This window comes from Pyrgilauda ruficollis, unplaced genomic scaffold (genome assembly GCF_017590135.1).
Source record: "Pyrgilauda ruficollis isolate IOZ18807 unplaced genomic scaffold, ASM1759013v1 scaffold4, whole genome shotgun sequence".
Classification (NCBI taxonomy): Eukaryota; Metazoa; Chordata; class Aves; order Passeriformes; family Passeridae; genus Pyrgilauda; species Pyrgilauda ruficollis.
In genome coordinates, this window is record NW_024525489.1 from 6,608,016 (window position 1) to 6,629,918 (window position 21,903).

Below are 21,903 nucleotides of genomic sequence, written 5' to 3' on the forward strand. Positions count from 1 at the left end.
CTTAAGTTGCCCCGTCTTTAAAACTCATTTTTCACACAAAACAACAAAGTGCTGGAAGATGTTGACCTCCCTGAAGTGACGAGAAGACAGCTGGATAAACACTGCTCCTCAGGTCTTTTTCAACTTAAGCTTCCCTCAACTTTCAACTTTCATGCTGTGCCATTTGCTCCCCAGTGCCAGCACAACTGCCTGGAGAGCAGACTGGCAGCTTGGCACACTGGATGGAGCAGGGCTGCTTGCACTGCAAGTACAACCAAGGAGACAGGGAGGGGAATTATCATCCATAACCACTCTGAAGTGCAGACAGAAAAGTATCTTTATTCCTGCTCCTGAGAACCTTCATTCCAGGCCCCAGTCAAACACTGTGGCCAGCTGTGTTTCACAGAGGAGGAAGATGCTCACACTTTCCCTTTCTGAGGACTGAGCTGCTGCGCTGGGGTTCTGCACTTTCTCCTCCAGAGTTTCATGTAAAAGCCTAATAGACATGTCCAAGCTTTGATGAAGGGAAGAATTCAAGGTACCAGGATAGAAAGCAAGACCATAGCTTTCTGGTCAGATAGTTAAAACAAAAAATATACATCCTCAGAGAACCTCTTTGCTATTTAAAAACAGGTTTTTCCAAGTAGCATTGAATATATAGAAAAGTGTTAAGAAAAAAGTTTTGTTTTTTTTTTTTTTTAAAAAGTACAGTCACCTAAGCATGAAATAAAATATTGGGTAGTATAAGAAAGCTGATGCCAACTGCACAGTGGAGAGGGGCTCCCAAGCCCAGCCCCTGTAGTGCCCATCCTACATGTGACAGAGGGTGCATGACACACACTTGACACAAGTGACACCACCCCTATCATCCCACTTGGTTTTAACTTTTCCATTCACACGCAAGCGAACAGGAAACACCTAGGTGAGGTAATTTCTAAAGAGGAGCAACATGGAAATTTGCTAGTGTGTTGCACTAGTGAAGCCTAATGGAAAAGATCTTATTCAGCATAAAGAATTTTGCCTTACAGCCTCAAGACTGGAAATTCTCTTAGCTTACATAGCTAAGTTACAGAAAGGGCTCCTATGCAAACTGAAAAAGTATATCCCCCATTATTCACTGAAACTGACCATGTGCAGAATTTAGGAAGCTTAAGAGATATTATCAGACCATTTGTGAAAATACATATTGTGAGCATTTGATATAGAAACACTCTTGATATGTAAGAGTATTAGCATTTCATATTTGCAAAGTGACAATTTAATGACTAATGGATCAAGCTGGGGCCTCCACTTCACTCTGGGAAAAGAAAAACCTTTGTATGCAGACTTTTAGATCTCAGATCGTGATTTCCCACATTCCAGCTGTCACTTGCTCTGGGGTTTCTATTTTTTTGTTTGTTTGCTTGTTTTGGAAACACAAGCACTGCCACATAGCATTAACTTGACACAATTTCATCTGGGTTATTTTTTGTGAAATCATTCTAGTGGAAAAACAGCTGCAGTCGTTTCAAATAAGCACAGAAACAGAAGAGATGTCAAGAGACTAATCCATACAAACACTGAGGCAGGGTCTGAACAGTCTTTGATGAAACAAATGCCTAACTGTCTTCATCCTCAAAACAACCAAGAAAGCAGATTCCAAAACACTTGTATGCAACTCCTCTAGTCTTTCACCCACAAAATCCAAGCTCTTGAGGTAAGGTGTTCCTGTCCGCTCCCACTCCTGCCCTCATGGCAAACAACTGTTTTCTGGACACTATTCAGTAAGTCCAGATTTTTTCCTAGTGAGGCACTTATTAAACACAGAGATCCCACTGGGGCCCTTTGAAAGGAACAATGAAATAAACTCCTGTCTCCCTTTGTCAGCAGGTGCTCTGTAGGCAAGACACATCCTGGAGAAGCAGCTTGTCTTTCATTTTTTTAAGATCTTCTGAAGTCCTCTGAACTGAACATCATTTTGTTGACAGCATCTTTCTATGATGGCCTTTCCAAGATCTTTTTGAATCTTTATCTTCCAATTCCAAGATCTTTTGAATCTTTAAATCTTTACCTTTTTCTACAAAACACTTTGCAGAAGTGCAAGCTTGCAAACATTTTGAAGTGTCACCAGAGATGTACACCTTGTCCTCTTCTTTAGTCTGCTCTTTCTTGTGCAAGTGTTTGCTTATTAAAACAGTTTACGCAAGTACCTACTCAAATTAACCTTCTTCATCAAAACCAATGCACTAAGCTTCCACTGCTAATAGTTTCTCTATATTATTTGTGGCTTGCCCTTAATGCCTATTAAGTCATAGACACGACAGAAGAAGAACGAAAATGGAAAATAATATTTATGCAGAAGCTCTTATTGCTTTTTATATCCTCTGATAATTGAAAACCATTTGGTGCCTTAACCTTTCAAATTTTTTTCTTCTGTGCTTGTATTCATTTCCAGGAACGACAATGGATTTGCCTCTAAGCAATAATATAAAATCTGTTACACAATTATGAAGGGGCCCTCATATTTTTCCCTAGCAGTTTAAATTAATTTAATCTCTTCAGCTCTGAAAAAAACTGTCAACATGCCTTCCGTGTAGATGCAGAAGTAGTTTGATAGTTCAAACTAAAGGCCTTGAAAGAGAAAGAACTGTGTATACTAAGGAGGCAAAATGGTGGATTTAAATTTGTCCAGGTGGGAAATTCAGTACTGAGATGCAACCAGAAGTACTCTGGAGTTAATTCTTTGTATGAAACAATCCTTTCAATACACATTGATGGTAAAAATCATGGGGCATAAGCCTTATTTGAACAGTAGAATTAGAAGGGGCAATTCACGTGAGAGTTTGATGCACTCTTGACAAGTGTTTGCATCCATTAAAGAAAACATTCAATTACAATTTAGCCTGTTCTGGCTTTTTCTGACGTACACAGAATCCTGATTTTATTGTTATTTCACTGCAAGCCCTCTGTCTTTTATTCAGGCACCTTCTCAACATTTTAGACACCTAGAAAGCTCTCCTCACAAAGAAATTCTTTTCTCAGCATGAGATTTTAGAATGCCTAAGCTAAAGTGGAAATCATAACTAACATCAGCATGTTTTATACAAAGCCTTATTTTATGTAAGCAAAAATCAGAGGCAACCAAACAAGCAATGTGTAAAAGTTAACCTCAGTAGCTCTTCACTTCCATTGCTTGTGACGTGTCATTCTTTGGCTTACATGATCTAAGACTACAAGCCAGGCAATGAGAAGTTTGCCAGATTGCATGAGGAGGTAGCAAGTTTTCTGAGACTGTTTGATATAGCTAATGAAATAGACAGGCTTTCCAGTGCATGGCTCTCCTCAAGTCCTAAATACTACATTATTTAAAATCCTCTGCTGAATTCCTCACACATAAATGCAGTGAGGTCATGGTGTTCCTTGTGTACGTAGCATTCTTTTTTTATTACACAAAGGCAATATAATGATTTTCTTTTTCTTTTTTAAAGGCAGTTTAGCCAAAGATTTGCGCTATCTGCGGAGGAAGGTTTATGCTGGCTGACAGTGGCGTCTTTAATGGATACAACACTTCACTGAGACAAGGTATTGTTGGTAGTTCTGTGGAATCCTGCATTAAAGACAGTGAGTTCATGGATGCCCAGAAACCTTTTCCTCCCCTATGCAGGCTGTTCAAGAGCCAGGATAATACACCAACAGGAAGCAGAGACTGTCCATCAACCTGGACAAGAGTTGTTAAAACAGTGCAAGCCATGGGAAGTCCAGATACTTGGATACATAATGGGACCTGAGACCACTCAGTCCACGAGGTTCTAACTCCGAGTCAGCATGTCCTAAGCTGCTGTAGGTAAAACCCCCTGGATGGGAGAACTACTTAGTGCAAAATAGACAGAAAAAACCCAAACAAACTCCACCAAGCCAGCCCCAGTGTGACACTATATCCTAACGAGAAAAACCCAAGGACTCAGAATGACAATGAAGCCATGTTCTTCTCTTTGGCCATTCCCAACTTCCAGTACCTTCCTTGGAGCTGTCAATGTTTCACCCTGGTTTTTCATCTGTAGAAGCCTCAAGAAAAGGGGAAAAAGCAGAGAAGTGTGGGGGAAGGAAGAGAGGAAAAGGCACAGCCAGCTTGGTTCCCCGCTGGTCAATCAGCACACACATCCTTCTGGCCTGTTCACATCCATCCCCCACCCAACAGCGTGCTTTCAGGTGCAACACTGACACCCTGTCCTGATATGAGAAAGTTGAGTGTTTTCTTTGTACTCAAGCAGGCCTTAAGACATAACATTTGCTATTTTCTAAGTGCTCATTTTGGATGATTAGGTGAAAAAAAATGCACATTGCTTTTTTTAAAAATAAAAACAAATACTTAAATGGTTAGACATCAGCTAAGTCAAAAATGTAAATCAGCAAGAGACGTTTTTTTCCCCTACACTAACTTTCATATGATATGATCATTATCTTTAGCAGCTCTCATATCAGCTTGAATTTCTGGGAAACACACAATTAAAATAATGAAGCAATGTAGCAATGGAGGAAAACTTGTAACAACACCAAATTTACATAGTGCAAATCTATTTTGGTCGCAAGAGTTCTCCTGCATACATACAGAGACACTGCAAATACAGCACAACATTTCAATAGCCACAAAGTTGATCTAGCATGACACACTTTGTAACAAATTAAAATTAACATTTCATAGCATTAGCAATAATTTTATAGGAGGTACTAAGGTTCCTGAAATTTATAATAAACTTTTAATTTCCGACATAAAACAATGATTAGGTGGATACCTTGTGTACCTGAGCACATGTCTGCATTTGAAAGAAAGAACAGCCTTCAGCATGTTGCTGCACCAAGTGCCTTTTTCAAACAATGAAATTTTCCAAAAACAGGTTATCCAGTTCCACACTTCTCAGTGAAGTAGCAACATTGCGCTTTCCTCCCCCCTTAAGATGACCCGAAGCAACAAAATCCTCTTCGTGCATGCCCTCAGCTATGTTAAGTATACAGTACAAATATTCACATTCCTAAGTGCAAAACTGAAACAATGCTCCCAGTGTTCATTGCAGTGCTTGCTGGAGGGAAAAAAAATACAAACCAAAAAACCAAACTGACATCACCCGAAACTTAACATTCTCAACACATATTCTTTAACTCCCTAAAAAAAAAATACAAAGAACATAGATGTTTCAACAGCTGGAAGGCTGAAAGAAAACACTGTGTAAATACTCAGGTTTCAAAAATATGCCACTCACCAAGTTATGAAGGTTGAAGTAACATGGGAGGGCAAAAAAAAAGAATGGCATTTGCAAAACGGCAGCAGTAAGAAGATTTACTGAGCTAAATGTAGGTTTTCTGAACAGTCCCATCAAAAGCTTCCGCCTGAGTATTAACATGCTAGTAAAAAAACCCTCAGACATAATTTTTCTTTATTTCTCTCATTTAAAGGCAGATAAAATTTTATTCTTCTTCTATAATAAATACAACTGCCAAGTTATCTCTGCATTCTGAAACTTAGGTCCAATGTTTTTTTACTACAACCATGTAGATAAAAACTGGCAAGCTGCTGTGACAGGTGAAGGCAGTTTTGTAAGCATGATAAAAAGTTCAAAGTTACAACAATTAGCTCTAGGGAAAAACAAGTCTTAAAAAATCCCCTTTTTTTCTTAAAGATGAAAAGTGCCAGTGTGATAATTACAATGGGACTAAAAACCTCATCTACCCCCCACCTGTTTTCCAATAAGATATCCATACAATAATAGATGGGAGAGTTTGTAACTATCTGCTTACCACCCTGCTCTGATAAAAACTGGTATTTGTGGAAAAGAAATATAATGTTTTATCACCAGAGTATGGTATGAACACGGTGCCTGCAGTCCATGCTGATCTCCCAAACAAAAGCAGCCATGCAGATTGCAGAGTTTAAAATGAGTCCAGAACCACAGGGCACAAAGGCACTGCATGAGGCACTGCTGGTGGCACCCTGTGCTCTGTGTCCTCATGACCCAGACTCTGTCACATTGAGGTTCAGCAGCTCTGTGGACAGATCATCTCTATTACAGTTATTAAGGATTTTCTTCACCTGAGGTGTTTAATTAGGAGAGAAGTTTTTATCTGGAGCTTGTGGGAGAGAGTAAATATTCTGAATTTATTTCCCCATTTAAATGGCAATATACTGAAGAGGAATTTCAAATGCTTATCAATTCTCTTGTCACCCTCAAACAAATGTGTTAGAAAAGCCATCATTCTTCTCACAGTCCTAGATCATTTAGATATACCAAATCATTATAGCATCACCCCCTTTGTTCCTACCATTTCCTTTCTTAGAAGCCTTTCATTACATAATACTAGTTTCACAACTAACAGATCAGATTATTATTTCTGCCAGAGATACATTATGTGATTGCATGTGGATATTGCTTCCTTGAATTTGTTTTTGTATGGACTAATAAATGCAGTCTGAGGTTCAACAATTTCCTTCTGCAAATAATTTTATGAAAACACTATAAAATCTTTTCTTTCTTTAAAGCAACAGCTGGCTCACAATTCAATTTTCCCAGAATTTTAGCTTCGCTTTGTCAGCACATTTCATTATCTAATTACCCCATTTTACTTCATTATTCACGAGAAATTATGGCACTTGAATCCTTCTTCCAAATATAACCACCAAAATTCATGAAGCTGGGCTTATACATTAATGAAAAGTTGTTTTGATTAAAACGAAGGCAAGCATGTTTTGATTAAGAAGTTAAAAAAGGCTTGAAAACATCTAAATGAATGCAATACCAGTTAACTTTGTATAACTCAGCAAGAATAACACAGCTATTTAATAATCTGAAAATTATGAATGTGGCATAACTAATGAAAGTTAGAAGACGCTAAAAAATAGCAAAGTTGCTTTCTTCTCAGTGACAGACATATATCACAAAATATTCCTCAATAAAAATGTGTTCTTCACATTTAAGATAAATGTATTTTTGCCTAAAACAAGCCCCCCTTAAAAAAAAGTGAAATTTCACAGATCAAAATTCTTACAATACAATTTTTATTAAGTTTTTCCCCAGGTTTTTCTTCCTATTTCAGTCTGATGAAACTGAATTGCAGCTTAAAATTTGTGTATGTGACTCAAAATTTTCACTAGGAGAAAACAAAACAGTGAGAAGTTTGCTACCAGGAAACAGCAGACTCATTTTACTTGGAAGACCCAGCTGAATCTTCTCTTAGAAGTACGCAGTTTGCCTATTCATACAGAAACCTGACAAGGTCTCACTTCATCATTATTAGGACTTTTTTTAGCATTAGGATTTAAGCTATTTTTAAGCTGTCATTCAACTACAGGTATGTGCTGGGCAGAGAAACCCAACCAGAAGGACTGGCTGATGAGCAAAGAGAAAACCCCAACAAGCAGGCAGGGCTAAGAAAAGGCAAATCTGCCTGACAAGTCAAAGAAAGAGAAGGCAAACCTGAGTAGGTCTCACACACATCCTCCTAAGCAGCCAGCCTGACCAGAGATGAAAAGGGCTACTGTGGAGCTGGTGGCATTTCCACTCTCTGTAAACACCCCTATTATCTTCCCACAATATGTAACTAAAACCTGCAAGTCTAGAGAAATGAACAAACCAGGCTGGTGGGAGCAGTTTAGAATTGTCCTCAGCCTGCATTTCTGATCAGAACAGCAGGAAGGATACAATGAAGTCAATGAAGCCTCTTTTTCCAAATCTGTACTGTGTCATCCTAAAAACCCACCCATCATTGTCTTAATCCAGCTACCTCAAAGAATATAAAGCTACACACATACACACTCCAGCTTTCTTTTCCCTCTTCCTTTTTTTGGAGGGGTGGCAGTGAAACAATTTGAAATTCTTTTTTCCCAGGCTGTGTCTTTGTAACAGCTCTCTTGTACATACATACCCACATGAAGGAAACAAATGCAAATAAAAGACCAAGGCACACATTCCTGTTTACTGAGGGATATTTACAATTAGGAGGAATATTGTCAGCTACCCCACTGATACCAAGAAGCTGACATGATGAGAGACACAGTATGAACATGTTTATCCAGAATGCTCAGAAGTACACTGCCACTTGACCCCGCAGCTCTGCTGGTTTCAGCAGAGGTGATCTTCTGCCTCAGGAATGTCTGCACTAACACACAAGCTGAGAAAATAATTAGAAATAAGTTAAATCAATTTGATGCTTTTAGTTCCTAAATCCACATTATAAAATAAAGTGAAGTAAAGCTTGTAGCTACCAAAAATTATCTACTTCTCTCAACTAATGATTTTAAACTTACAGAGGAGAAAATATAGATATAAGGGTCTCTCTCTAATGGAAGAAATATATTCAGTATTTTTAAAGTCTAAGGAATAATTTGACACATGAAAAGTCCCAGTACAGCTCACTATAACCATGGTAATAAAATAAAAAAAAAGAGGTGATGTCTTTTAAGGTTGTGTTACAACTTCTGAAAGCTTTTCCCCATTCGTACATTGTCGGTCATAACCTGTGACCGTACATGTCTTTGTCCATGAGGATCAACTTCCATTGCTATTTATTTACAAGAATTTTGTCGCCATTAATGGCTCCATTTGCATCTGAGCAACTCAATATTAGCAACTACACTCTTTTGTTTGAACTCTAAGCCAACATTTCAAAGCCTGCTGAACTTAGGTATTGCTTAGGATTGCTCTTCCATGGCAGAGATTACTGCACCTCTGAGCGCAAACAATAGGGCAAATGTTCCTTCCTTAAGGAAAACCCTCACCCAGTTAGATGCAGGTAACAAGGGGAACATCGGGGGCTACAGCTATGCAGATCCATCAAACACCATCCATGTTGGTGCCCAGACCCCCAGCTCAAATGCCAAACTCCTCTGACACACAGCAACACAGCTGAATGCAAGTAAAGCTCACAAGAATTTTCCTCTGTCAAAACTATCTCTATAAAAGGGAACATACAACTGAAACATGCAATAAAAGTAACTTTATGTCTAGACAGCATAGCTGATGGGTGGGCTTAACTTGCAGATAAGTTAAATTGAATTCCAAGCATAAACATTAATAATGAGTTCAGCTTTAGAAGGGTAATACATAAGAAAACTGGAAAAAGGAAGGTGCATTTAATGCAAACTCTTTTTCTTTTTTCTTCTTTTATTACAGTAACATCTAGAAATTAATTTGTATGAGAGGATCCCACTTAGCTGTAACATGTGAGAAAAAAGACAATCCTCAACCCAACAGCCCTCCTGTATTTTCAGTCTCGTTGGACTACAAGGCAGCACTGTTCAGCCCAGGTGTATGTGGACACAGTCACTTTCCAACAAGAAAGATCATCTGAGAGGAAAGAGGATTGCCTCCCTGAAATACACAACATCTCTTTACTTATTTTCCATCAATGATGTAGAAATAAAGCTTTTACTTATGTAATCACATATTGTTTCTCAATATGACTCCCCTCTACCATATTATAAAATATTTTAGAATAAAGTCTTGTAGGCAAGGAAACAGAGATTAAGTGATTTATTTGAAAAACACAAAGGATGCATCTCAGAGACAGACAATTCAGATCCTGTAAGTTCCAGTTCATAGACATTGAGCATGTGCATGAGAATTTATGGGAGGAGAAAAAAATGCCAAAACTATGTTTTAAGTATACTTTTTTGGAAGCACTTGGCTCTTCAGAAAACACAGAGGGAAGAATACCTAAGTGTCAGTTGTCAGTACGATATAGATTGTACTGCACCAAACTGCACCATAAATATCAACAGAATCTCCTCAGAGTTCTGTCAGTTTTAGACCACTGATTTTCCTGAAGTTTTTGAAACTACAAAGTTCATAGAAACATAGAAAACTCACAATGAAGTTTAAACTACAGCAAATACATGAATCATGCTACTGCTGAAGATCAGCAGATTTTTGCCTTAGACATATGGACAAGCTATTTATAAATTTTCACTTCCCATCAGGCTCAGCATGATGTCAGCTTACAATAACAAGTTAATGTTAATGTTTTCCAGTAATTTCCACAGTGCCATTTGACTGCAAGTGCCCCAGCCAAGGTAAACTTAAGGGCAAGGAAAGGGCTAACTACATAATCAGAGAGCAACATTAATGAATTTTTCATCTCTGCTTTGAACATTTGGAATTCTACCTGCAATGTATTTGCCTTTTGTTCCCTAAGTTTAATCTCACTAGTCAGCTGATTGCATCTCCCCCAAACAGCTCAAGTATTCCTTCTGATTTTAATCAGTGACAATGCTTCATCGCCTTGTGGATTTTTTTCCCAGACAAACAAGCATCCTACGCTATTGCAGCAAGTGCCAAACTCAAAGCTATCAAACATTTTCCAAGCTCTAGCAAGACCATGCTCATTTTACAATCAGCAGCACCACAGCAGATGAACACTGACTTTGTGAATTCAACAGTAACAGACAATATCCAAAACAAAATGATGAAATTTCCTGGGGGGTCTTCTCTTCAGAGAGTCAGAAAGATCTATTCTTTATTGTTATTTGTCCCCCTTCTCTCTTCCACTTGCAGGCAATTGATGTGTTTTTGACATAAGGGAATGTCAACAGCAACAGTTTTATGTCAGAAAAGATTTTTTTTGAAAATCAAGTTCTTCCAACATTTTCCCTTACTCAAGACCACCTTCTCCAAGCTTTGCACATGTGTGCCTTTGATTTTGTTATCCCAGAGGAGTACAGCTGTCTCATTGTGTCTAAGAACAGTTTTTTAAAGTCACTTAACCCTCTGCTCAGCTTTGGATATTGAACTGCACAGAGGCTGTTGCCTTCTGAACACACTGGTGCCAGTGGCAGATGTTACCATGCCCACCACTTTTTTGACACCACATCCTGCTGAAGTTTGACAATTTCAAACATCTTACCCAGGTTTCTAATGAAAGCAAGCTCCCCATTCCCTTCAGTCACATCAATTAGGTTAGCAGAGGCCTGATATCGAAATGGGAATTTTTAAATTTATTTAAATAACATCCAAATTTTTAAATCTTATTTGTTTTTGCTGAAAATGGCTCCAAGAGGACCACCAGCTGATCTGTGGCAGCTGCAACACCCAGCAGCCAGAGGACTAGTGATGATCAGCTGCACGTGGACTGCTGTGCACAGGCTGTTTGCAGAGCACAAGCCTACACAAATCCTCTGGCATTAGAGCCTCAAAACTCCAAGATTGAGAAAAAGCAGTGGCATCCACTTCACTAAATGCCAGATTGGCTCAAGGCAGCTGAAAACCACCCTGTATTAGTGATGGGAGGGACTATTAGGATACTTCATATCCTTTTTCATTCAAATAAACAGAAAACACAAGTGGTAAGAGTATCTCAATGGGTTCTTCACTGTGTTATTGCTTTGCAATCAGTACCAATCTGGTCGTGCTTGTGTTCATCTCCACCCACTACTCCACAGGACATGTCCTGTCCCTTCTGTATTTTACCAGTGGCTGCAAGTGCAAAATCACCCAATAAAATCAACAGTTTCTTTAGTTAACAGATTAAACACTTTATTTTACTACCTTTAGATAAAGTAAACCAGAATCCAGGGAGAGCTTGTGGTTTCAAGTCACTTCACAGTCTGAATTTGGCAGAACAGAAGTGAGTGGAAAGCCCTGCTACCCTCACTCATGTTTCCAGTACTTTGTTCATCATCTCTGACACAAAGCAGCTAAAAGGTGCCACACATTGAATGGCTCCTCAGCACACAGATTTGTGTGCATCTCCCTTATCAACATTTTTAGAGAGGTGTCTGTTCCATATCCTGTCCTCAATCCTGATCACAAACTATCCACTGGTTATCAACAGACTATGCTGGGAATTGACGGCTTATATTGAAGAATTATTCCATCAAGCTGCATTTTTTTTTGTTTGTTTTTAAGCAGCAAACATTACTACAGAGCTAGAACTACAATAAAGCACATATAACAGTATGAAGTATGACTGCTTCATATAAACTCAAACACTAAAAATATTTCAATTTGGCAAAAAAAAAACATGTCAAATTAGGGAATCCACAGAGGTAGTTAAAGAGTCTACTAAAATTCCACAAAATTCCATGGTTTAACTGCACTTGGAAAAACAGAATAACTTTATTTGAAATCAAGCTGCTTCTTCCCCTCTCCAAACACCATTATGCATTTTCTGTGCACTTGATCAGTCTTGTTGGCTTTACAAGGTATTAAAAATTATCAGCCAGCTGCAAAAGGGGAGCCCACCTATTTATAAATTTATTTACTTGATGCTAAGGAGGAGGAGTTCTCCTCTAGTTACAGATAACAACAAAGTAAAAGCTCTTTGTTGAACAAGTTAAAAGGTAAAAATAAAATACTTATTGGTGACATTAGAGTTTTAACTACATAAAGTACTCTCCGTGAAGAGACTGCCTTACAGACAGCATTGTTTACAATACAGTAACAATACTAAGCATGAAAGTTTTGCATTAGAAACTGTGAAAGAAACAAAAAAAAAATCCTCAAATTTATCACCTTTTAGTTACTGTACAAACTGTGAAAATTTCATACTTGTCACCCAAAATAACCCACTTTATTCACAAGAAACCAGGCTAATTAAAGAAAAATACCCAAATCAAGTTTGTCTAATTCAGTTCTGTGACAACATCTCCTGCTCACAGCACTGCAATGGAATGGCATTGTCCAGGGACACCTCCCAAGTGCTTTATGCTTCTATAATTGCAGCACTGCAACTGCCTTGAGATTTTTTTGTGGTACATAATCATGGTGGTGTAATTCTGTTCAAAAAAGTTGTCTGTGTAAAACCCCAGGGATTTTCTATGTAGATAACCCCATTACAAGCCTCATTCATGACTGAATGCAAAAATATACAACTGACTACCAGCTTCTAAACCTTTCTTCCTGTTGTCATATCCTATCTTTATAAACATCCCTGACATAAAACTGAATTAAAAGATAACATGTGAAAGGAACATTAATTCATCTGAAAGGAGAAGGCTGATGGAAAACCATTAGCAAGACTCAACTGCTCAAAGAGTTGATGAAGAAAGTATTAAAGGTTGTGGTGGTTGCAAGTATCTTGCTTTCTGAGGAAATCTAATAGCCTACTGCACTCTAAGAGAAAAAACCCAACAACTTACTGCTGAAATAATTTGACAGCTGGACATGATCAGTTTAGGAACATTTGCAACTTGACTTAAGAAGTATTTAGGATTAAATCATTTATTTGGACCATGTGATCACAAAACTTCAAAAAACTCAACTTTACAGGAAATTAACTTCTTCAACTGTTCACAAAGTACCACATTACACAAGACTAAAAACAGCTTTAAATGTCATTAGCACTATTAACTCTTGTGTCAAATTGAATTAAATGACAATGCTATATATTCAATGTATCTGTCTGAAAGACTAAATTAAGCAATTTTTTTTTCTTCTCTCTACAATAAGGCTTTTCAGAAAAATGAGAAACTGTTAAATTAAACAATTCTAAGAGCTACATAACTCTGTAGTTCTATTTCCTTCTTTAATACTGTGTCTCTATCACTTTTAATAACACTTCCTATTTTTTTAGGAAAAACAATCTTCTCCTTTTATTGCTATAGGCAGTGTGACGTTTGAAAGATAACACTTTTTTCCTCACCAGTGATCACTGAGTGCCAAGAGGCCATATTGTGCATATTTCAAAATTAGTTAAACATAAAAAGCTCATTTTGGCTTTCATGAGCTTTTTTTCATTTCCAACAACTGAAGATGCTTGATACCCCGAGGTGATTTCACCAAGCCCCTTCCTTTTGAAATGCTTCAGGATTTTCCATGGGCTGCAGTTTTAGGCTGCAAGACAGCATACACACACAGAGCATATGTTTTTTATTAGATGTTACTTCAGGAAATAACAAAGCCTACCAAAAATCTGGCAATAGGGTGTATATGTGAAGTCTTTTAGAGTGTTACTATGTCCATCTCTACATCTTCCAGAGCCTTTTTATGGAAGTGGGTAGTATTCACTAGATAGGAAAAGAGGAGAATCACCAGAGCACACACATATTTTTATGCTGATATTTCTAACTTTTCTATTAACATAATAACCTAAAAAGTATTAATCATGTAGCATGTTTCACATAACATACTGACAACCTGATTTAATCTTTCCTCCTTGTCTTGAGTTGGTTTGGGTTCAAAAGTGACTTCATTCCAAAGAGCAAAGGCTCTACCTTATTTCTTATGGCACAAAATAATTTAAAAGGTATAAAAATCAAGCTTGCACTGAAGCATGGCTCCACCTATATTTTCTCGGAAAAAAAAAAAAGTGAACATTGTGCTCTTTACATTTCCTGTTCTATTTGCCAGCAGTGTTTGTTTCACCAATGAAACAAGATGGGCAGAACCTTGGAAGAATAAATGAAAGATCTTCTGCACTTTACAAATATAAGATAAGCATTTGTAATTTGTGAGATGTGAGTCTGCTATAGAAGTGTTTCATAGGGACCGAGAGAAGTCGGCTTTTCCTACCTTACTATTTTCTCTTTTAAAGACTATAAATTTAGCATTATAAAGCTAAACAAATGCATGCATTTGGACTGTGAAAGGAAGAAAAGGTGCTAAGAGAATTCAACCATACTCAAGTAAAACTCTGTATGAGCTATAAATGCTCGATATCTTCCAGTTATGTCAGATGTTTTAGTGTTGAATTCATGAGTGACTTCTCAAAGTGAAAAGGAAGGTTTAATGTTGTTGATGCATTTGCACCAAAAAAGGATGAATCAAATTTTCAAGACGTAAAGTTTTCCCAAAATATACCTCTGTCACAAAGACATTTCTGCAGCTTTGAAAATACTTCTGTATTTGAGGAGGAAAAAATTAATAACTATTGCTTATTTTTCACAATAAAAACAGGCCAGAATGAACAATTACAATCTGCAGAGGTTACCTGCCAAATAGAGATTGAGACATTCATTGCAGATGTGAAGATGCACTGAATCTGAAGTTTACACTTCTGAATAAAATCAATATACATTTGGCCTGCATTTCTGACAGCATGGTAATTACTCCAGTGCAATAAGCAACAAAATACCACAACAGCAGCTATTCTGTAAGAGGATGAGGTCCAAAACAGAGATAAAAAGGAGCAAACATGTGAAACCAGAGCTGGTGGGATAGAGTTGATAATGAAGGTGCCAGAGGAAACAGGGTAGAGATAACAGAGGCACAAGCAACTAGGGAGGGCAGAATAGAAGCACCTGCTGCCTATCATTCCTTCAGAAGCCTTATTAATGCTTTGGTTGCTTAAAGCTGTGGGGGAGGTTTCCACACTCCCAAATATCAAGGAGACTCTGATGATCCAAAGACAACTGGCACCTTTTATGAAGTGGAGAAAAGGAGGAATCTTGACAGGTGATAAATTTAGAAGCAGCCCTCACCCTCTCAGCATCTCCTCTTGCCCTCTTCTGCAGTTAGACCACACCTAGACTGTTTCCAGCACCTAAGAAAGGCTGTGCAGGGTATACCAAGTCCAAGAGCTGCCTGCAGCTCCACTGGAAGCCATATTTTTTCATCACCCAGCTAAGAATCCACATTATTACACCTTCTGGCCTTGCACAGGACCATCCCCAAGAGTCACACCATGCGCTTGAGAGCATTGTCCAGATGCTTCCTGAAGTCTGTCAGGCTGCTGCTGTGAGCATTCTCTGGGGAGTCTGTTCCAGTGCCTGGCCACACTCTCTGCTGTTTTCCTGATACCTCTCCCAACTCAGCCTCATCCTGTTTCCTTGATTTCTGGTCACACAAGTAAAAAGGCCAACACCTGCTCCTCCTCTTCCCCTCACAAGGAAACTGTAACTGCAATGAGGTCTCCTCTCAGTCTCCTTTTCTCCAGGCTGAATAGACCAAGTGACCTCAGCCACTCTCATATGGCTTCCCCTCAATGTCACCCTGATTTTTTAAGTTGTCTAATGTTTACATTCTTGTAACAAACTTTCTCACACACTTTATGTTTTGCATTCCTTTATACAAGAGGAAATATTTGATAGATTGTTGGTTTGTCCAGTGTCATTGGAGAGGTGGCACTTTCACCCTCCAATCCACTGTCACTTTTGGAAATCTATAAATTTTACGGTCAGAAAACAAACTCTCTTTTTTACCTTGGAGCAACAGCAAGCCCGCGTAGTGGTGTTTCGTGTCCTATAGTAATACCTCAAGGCCCTTCACCAACCTCATGGACCTCCTCTGGACACACCCTTAGAGTTTCATATCTTTCTTACACCGTGTCACCCAGAAGTGCCCCCAGCACTCAAGGTGAGGCTGCCCCAGAGCAGAGCAGAGCAATCCCCTCCCTTACCTGGCTGTGATGCTGTGCCTAATGCCCCCAGGACTGGGATGGCCCTCCTGGCTGCCAGGGCATTGCTGACTCAGATTCCACTTGCCATTGACCAAGTAGAATATGAGTCAAGGTCCCAAGGTCCCTTTCCATTGAGCTGTTCTCCAACTTCTTATTTCCCAGTCTATACACACAACCAGGGCTGCCCTGTCCCAAGTGCAGAATTGGGCATTTGTCACTATTAAACTTCATAGAGTTGGTGCTTCCCCATCTCTCTAATTTGCTGAGGTCTCTCTGCAGGGCCTCTCTGTCCTCAAGGGAGTTGACAGCTCCTCCCAGTTTAGTGTCACCGGCTTTTAGTTGAGGGTTTTAGCAGAAATGCCCCAGAACTGGAATCATGTTGTACTAGACAGTGGAAAATAAACTGAGCTTCAGTAGAGCTTTGCTCCTCACACTGCCCCTGACCTAAAAGCAAAACATGCAGACAGATCCTTACAAGGAAGGCACCACTCCTACTCCTCCAAATAAACTCTCCACTACTAGGTACAACCATAACACAGCTTCTCCTTGTTAATCACACACCCACATAAACTTTCTGTCCCATGTACTTTCTTTGTCTGTGAAATGTCTGTACAACCCTTCCAACGCCTGGATATCCATTTACTGTTCTTTTCTGGCCTATGCATAAACAGCATTGGAGGAACACATTTACAGAGTATATTCAAGTTCAGATTCAGCCATTTAGAGCCTCAGTAAAAAAAAACAAAACACACTTTAAGTCAAACAGCCATGTGAAAAAATAGTCCTAGAAAATTTTAGCACAACAATAACTACTTCCAAAATGCTGGTACTTAAAAATACTTAAATACATAAAGGCAAGAAAGAGCAGTGGTAAGAAACACTACTGAAAGAAATGCCTGTGACGTACAAACATTTTAAAAAACCAAAGCAATTAACATGCATTAAATTGGTTAAGACAGAGATAGCACACTATGTGATTTGATGCATTAACAATCTTGATATCTATTTTCACGCACTGGAAAAGTGTCTTCTTATTTTGGTTTATTTTGTCTCACTTCCATAGATTTCTAGGTTTTTCCTCCTTTCTTCCTTTCAATTTTTTTGTTCCACTATTCAAGATTCTTGCATCCTGGTCTTCAACATTGGTAAGTCCTTACTGAGTAGTTACCCACTTACAAACATTCTTCCATCTTCATTCGGTTCTCCCACTCAGCATTCTTTTGAAAGCCCATTTTCCCAGCTTTCTCTGCTGTTCATGGAGAATATTCTTCTCTTTTGTAAAAAGGCAGAGAGAGCTTCCAAAAAACATAGAAGACACCTTCCCCTATTTCTCACTATAGCCTGAACTTCTGAAAACACAGAATATAGTAAAAAGGCCTCACTGTAGGTAAGAATTTTACATACATCCTCAAGCAGTAACCACTTATCATGGATGGGTATTTTTAAAAGTATATCCATAAAGTGTATTCAGGATTGTCTTTCGTTTGGCTCTGGAAGTTTTAAAGACATGGTTCCTAGATCAAAAGGAAGGGAAAAAAATCCTCTGAGGGTTGAATGGAAAACATGTCTTTGGAGATGAAAAATGAACTCCATGGAGTACTAAATTCATCCACTGCACCACCTAGGAGAATATTGTATCTTCAGTAAGCTTTACAAGTTTCAGCTTTTCCCTTCCCAACTGTAAAAACATCCTCTGCCAGTGACAGAGTGATAGGATTGCTTTCCTGACTAATCATGAGGGATACTTAAAGATTCATAATACAAAACAGGTGCAAGAAATATGCACAGAATGGAACACTTAAAAATTCAGACTTCACAACAGTTCAATTGTTGTTCTGGGAGGTCTAAATCAAATTACTCAGCCAGTGCCTAGAATAGTTCAACTCTCTTCAGGAAGACTTCAGTAATGAAAAGTAAAACACTGTGCTGAAAGTTGTTTTTCACGTCTATCATTTAAAGACAAAATAATGTATCCACTGCAAAAACTGTACCTATAAAGAGGATTTCTCTTTGTTAACACCTAATCAAAGTTGTTTTATATAACCACATTCATAAATAGTGTTTTCAGTCATTTAACAATTATCTAGAAACACAACTAGTGATGCCAGATCATATGGATGCATAGATGGCTGTAACTCAACACTAGACAGCGTACCTCAAATGGCCACACACACACAGGCACCCAAAACTTCTGCTAGCAAGGTTGCAGGAGCTGTTATTCATAAAGGAGTGGAACTAGGTGCACTAGAACAGGAGGGCCAAAACATTTGCAAAGCAACCACTTACCATAATCAGAGTAACAAGTGTCAAAACCTCGGGTATGGGAGAGAGGGAAGCAGTGCATCCATCGAGGCATCTCTCTCTCTGCACAGAGAGGGCAACTGACATGCTCTCCCTGGCACAACCCAGAGTAACTATTATTATAGTTACCTCTCAATCAAAACAGTAGTTGTTTTCACCAACTGATGAAAGTTGCTTATTCTGTACTAAACCAGGCCTTTTTTTCTTTTTTTTCACTAGAAAGAAGTGACCCCACTAGGTTTACAACAACATCTTTGCATATCCTTAGCTGCTGTAGGAAGGAAGTCAATAATTTTGAAGAAACTGAAGAGACCCAATAGAGTTGTAAGAGCTGAGTACATCTACGTCCTTTAGAAAAGTGGTGACATGTCTTAGGAAGTCAGAGACAATACTTGGGAGCATTACTAATTACAGTTAAAGCAACTTCAAAGCAATGTACAACTAGCAGGGCTGTCCAGTCAATCAACTGGATTACATGTCTTTTTCTCGGTTTGTTTTTTTTAATTAAAAAAACAGCTGGAAGAAAACCTCTGGCAAAATCTCATCAATTACTCTCTTTCAGAGACTGCCTCCTCCCATTCCTGGAACTCAGCTGCATTTCTGTTGCATTCATAGATACAAATCTCATTCTCAAATGCTCACTGCCTTCTTATATCAGTGTACCCTTGTGTAACAGTCAATACAAATTTACAACATAAAGAAATGAGACAACTGTTCTGTTATTGCCAGCTCCATATAAATGATGTTTCCAACTTGACATCAGTATTTCTTTTCTGTTTGTACTAATCTTAAAAGTAAGGCTTATCTTGAACACTAAAAATTGAGGTTAGAAAAGAAACAGCTGAAAGGAAGTTTCACTGGAAAACATTTAATTTTAGCAGGTTTATTTCTTTGATCAGTAGACAATGTAAGGTTTGTTTACTATATTGAGTTTTTATAGGCCAACACTGAACTGCTACAATTCAAACTTTACTGCCAAGACAAATAAAATGTAATTCACCATAGACAATGTTTCTAGGCTACTGAATAAAGCCAAGTAAACAATACACTACTTCCTCATTCATTCCTTCAGTATCTACAGATCCTCGGTCTTCAAAACAAAACAAGAAAAAATACAGTCACTGAAACACTGCTGCTAATTCACATAAAGGATTTTTAGGTGAAACTCATAAATAGTACACACCTCTGTCTTTTACCCAGCAACAAGGACCAGCACCCAAGAACAACCTTCAAAATGTATTTGACTTGTCTCCTCATATTCTCACATGCTAGTCACTGGTGTCTGTGGGGTTTCATTACCTATTCAGTCCAATAAAAGGCAGGCTCAATGACTACTTGTGAGTCCTCCTTCATGCATCATTCTTCCCTGCTTTACTTTCAAATTATTTAAACTGCATTTAGTCCTCTAAGTATTTAAGTATTAAACTCATAAAACACAAGAGTGATCACAATCTGAAATACCTAAAGCTGATAATACCTTCCTTTGGAGCCATTTCAGCTAAAATCCGCCTCCTCAAAGGAAGGAAACAGGCATCTGCAGTCATAAGGCAGACTCTACTTTCATTACTTTCATCAACAACAACCTGGCTTAACACAACTCTGCCAGATAATTAAACTACCTAACATACTGATGTTTTCATCATGAATTGCTGCTTTTCATTAGTACAACCATGTACTGAATTTTTATCTTCCAAAAAGTCACATCCATACATCTCTGGCTCAAAAGTGCTGGAAGCTGACAGCACATGCAGATGTTTCTCCAGCTGCTTTATCTGCCTTACTCTCCTTCCTAGACTTGTGCTATCAGTCCTTGCTGGAGGGAGCACCCTGACTCAGACAAACCTTTACATGGCCCAGTATGGCCGTTATAAGGTTGTGTTCTTGTCCTGATTTTCTTGCTGCTCCAATGAGGTCTCCAACCATCCTTTAAATCAATTATTTCATCTTTAAATCCCTTCTTCCAGCTCTCCATTAAGATTTAAAGAATCGGCATATCCAAAGAGCTGATACACATAATTTAAAGTTCTACCATCGCACATGACTTTCATAGTATTCAAGGCCAGGCTAGATGGGTCTCTGAGCAACCTGGTGTAGGTAGGTGTCCCTACCCAGGGCTGGGTGGTTGGAACCTGATCTTTAAAGTCTCTTCCAACCCAAACAATTCCATTATTCTACGATAAAAGTCATGTACAGAAAAACCTACTATGCAACCATGAAAGTGTTTTAATCGTATCATTATCTTTTAATGCAAGGGCTCTAGATTCTTTAATTTTAAAGAATTTTCAGAGAGATGGGTCTAGTTCTATAACATGCTGCTATTCCCTGAAAAGTAGCTGCTAACTTCTTGACCTAATGAAGTCAGGAGGAAGTTTAATTTTTACAATGAATGTTAAATAATGTAAAGAGTTATGAAGCCCAATATCTCCTATAAGTCTAATTTCTGTCACATGCAACTGAGTCAATGTGACTCATTCTGTTCTTCAGATTTGAGATGCAAATGTTGCTTGTTTCAAAAACTAAACAAAAAAGGTTCAAAATCTCAAAACAGCATTCCTTGCATGAGACATTGCATTCATACGCCTAACAGAACTGTTTGAATTAGTGATCACAAGAAACAAACAAACAAGGAAAAATCAACCCCACACAAAAACACAATTCTTTGAACCAGCTGGCTGCTCTAACACCACAGAATTTTGTGGATAAAAATTAAGTTTGGAGGAAGTTTGAATATTAACCATAACAATTTGTGAAGAGCAAATGACTGCTGATTGCTGAAACTCAAAGCAACATTAAGTAAGTGATTTTCCATTTTTATCTTCATCAAGTTTTAACCCTGCACCAAAGCATAACAAATTCTCCATTTCATCTGCCAGTTACATTTTGTACGTCTTTAAGAACAGATCCTCAGAAGAAATACAGTTTTTCTCTCGCAATGCCAAACACTGGCATATGCTTGGGGAACAAATCTCAGGATAAATCAGTAGGAGTGACAAAGTAACAGGAATAAGTGGGAAGATGGCAGTAAAGAGAAGGAGAGAAGCTACCAGCCAGGCCTCAGATGAGAAGATGGGGGACAGACAGAAGGTTCCTAGAGACCCCAGCAGAGCAAGCAGAATTTCTGTGACTTTGAGTTACAGCAGTGACCAAAACCAGTCACAACAGGAAGAATCCACCTGCAAGAACATGCCAGAACAGCAGAGGATTTTTTTTAAATTTTATTTTATGTAGTTGTTTGATTGCTTGTACAAAGTACCACCAAAAATGAAAATACTCATCATGACCAATGCAGATTCAAGACAGAAACTGTTTTTAAATGATATGTGC

General features: G+C 38.4%; 1 protein-coding gene across 2 annotated transcripts in view; it reads right to left on the reverse strand.

Moving 5' to 3' along the window:
• Nucleotides 1-21,903, reverse strand: part of THADA (THADA armadillo repeat containing) — a 154,371-nt gene that overhangs the window by 63,415 nt on the left and 69,053 nt on the right. The window lies entirely within an intron of this gene.